The sequence below is a fragment of the Strongylocentrotus purpuratus genome, unplaced genomic scaffold (assembly GCF_000002235.5).
Source record: "Strongylocentrotus purpuratus isolate Spur 01 unplaced genomic scaffold, Spur_5.0 spur5_scaffold_18, whole genome shotgun sequence".
Lineage (NCBI taxonomy): Eukaryota > Metazoa > Echinodermata > Echinoidea > Camarodonta > Strongylocentrotidae > Strongylocentrotus > Strongylocentrotus purpuratus.
Window position 1 is genome coordinate 21,823,730 of NW_022145603.1, and position 2,336 is coordinate 21,826,065.

The 2,336-nt window shown below is 35.7% G+C and overlaps 1 non-coding gene across 1 annotated transcript; it reads right to left on the minus strand.

Annotated features, from left to right (window-relative positions):
• Positions 1-449: 449 nt before the first annotated feature.
• On the minus strand, positions 450-522 carry TRNAT-CGU. The gene has a single exon. It is a non-coding gene; the product is annotated as a tRNA-Thr (tRNA).
• Between the last annotated feature and the right edge of the window lie 1,814 nt (positions 523-2,336).

The following is a 2,336-nucleotide window of genomic DNA, read 5'->3' on the forward strand; positions in this document are numbered from 1 at the left end:
AGAAAATTTCAATAGCATTGTGCGACACCTATTGAAATGTGTGAATATGACGATGACCTTATCATGTAATCTGAATATGATACCTTTTGGATATACAAAAGGATATAGTTGCCTTTGGGTTAAATTTCGAAAATAGTTGCGATCATGATTATTATGTTTACAGCTGTTGATGTATTTTTGAAACAAACAGTTAAGACCTTTTGTGGGATTTAAAAAATGTATAAAAGGTTATTAACTTTTCGAGTTAGATGGGTTGTGCCACTTATCCCGCGTCAAAGTAATGATAATAATAATAACGTTTTATTTACCCAGGGTAGCCACTTCAGTTATGAAACTGCTCTTCCAGCGGGCACTGCATAACATAATATGTTATTACTACCCTTCTCCAATCTAATATGCTGAGCGCCTAGCTAGAAGGCAGAAGGTCCCATTGTTATAATTCTTTGGTATGACTCGGCCGGGGTTCGAACCCATGACCTCCCGTTCACGAGGCGGGCGCTCTAACCACTGAGCCACCATGCCCGGTCCCCATTAGCTTAGCTTCCATTATTGAATCCATGTGGGAGGAGTCCCATCAAATCTCATGTTACACAATGGCAATGACTTTCAAAGTTGAGTCCTCGAAAAGGTGTAAAATAGTTTATGAGCTTTTACATTCTATATACGTTAAATAGGTAGAAAATCTTAAAGAAACAACTCCCTGAAAAGGGCTGGTCTTTCAAGCACACGTTTGTGTAGTTCCGTATACACAATGTAGAGTGCATGTGACTTTAAGCAAGACTGGGCCGTGCAATTTTTTTTTACTATTTTGATATTCAAAAACCTCATATGCACGAATACTATACACTCTTTTTGTTTATAAAGCAATCGCATATAACATATTTCGGTTTTTTTTTCTTCTTCAGACAAGCACATGAGACTACTAATTAGTTCAAGTGGAAAGTTTGGGTTCACAAATTCGGAAAACAAACCTGTTTCCTTCATCCAAATTCTTCAACTCTTTTGGTTTATAAAGTGCCCAGCACTCTAATAAAAAGTTTTGGGGTTGAAAGTTTTCGCCACCCCAGTTGCGGGTTTAGATCTGCCACATAGTAATTTGTGTTAATTGATTTTTACGTATCCATCAGTTAATATGATACATATAGAAATATATATATATATATATATATATATACCTAAAATATAAATATCTAAAACGGTTGCAAAAATTGAGATCCTATAAGACAGAATTTAATACAGAATTGAATCCATGGTTCAAGGAACATCCGAGAAGGGTACTTGGAAAAGCCCTTGGGATCGTGTACGAAATCAGATTGATTACATCACAATAAATGAACGATTTAGAAGAGTTGTAAAGCAAGCTGAAACATATCCGATAATGAGCCTTTACCACATAATTTCGTAGTATTCGTATTAAATTTTCTAGCGTGTTGCGTATCCAAAAAAAGTACACACAGTGAAAAAATACACCAAAATTATAATTTTACGATATCTGCATGTTTTTGTTTTTTTATTTTTGAAATTACAGGTGAGTGTCTATTCATCGGAGGGCACTACAATGTTTTATGGCACCACGTGTATTTGGCATCACCGCACACTGCTCAATGTGTATGTATTTAGAAAGGCATCAACATAACTGCACTACTTATAGCTATTTGCGCCCTCTATATAGCAAACAATGCCTAATCGGTGACCATTGGTCCCCCATGGTCCCGTTTTTCTTATGTTTATTGAGAGCTGATTTGATGAGATAACCACCTGTCATTGACCATGCAGGGAGATCTAATCCCTCCTGGATAAACTAGTGCAGAGGCGCTTTAATGAAACCCAGTAGGTCATTCTTAAGAAGAAAAAAAAAATGCATCTATATTAAAACAAACAATTAGTATGCGAGGTGATAAGAACGATGAAAGACGTATCGTGTCCCCGAAACAGCATTTCGTTAGATGAATATAGAAAATCTGTCCATTATCTAAATAAGGTATTGCAAAGCATAAAAGTTGCACAAGGGTTACAAAAAAAGAAAACTACTTCTACCAAAATGTCCTAATGGTTGAAGGTTGCTAAAAGAAAGGAGATATCAACTTGAATATTAATATCAATCGATGAACACTTCTATCTAGCAAGGATGTCATATAACCAATTATTTTTGTCTAATTAAGATAAATAGTCTGTCATTTATTAAAGGTAAAGACCAGTTATGGTCATGCGATTGCATTGTGAAAGAAACGTTGTGGAATCGATCAGAAAAGGTTGATCATCTAGCATCTAGCATCTGCAAGGTTCTGGAATCATCAAATGATAAGAAATTTGGCCCATTCTTCGTAAAGTTACAA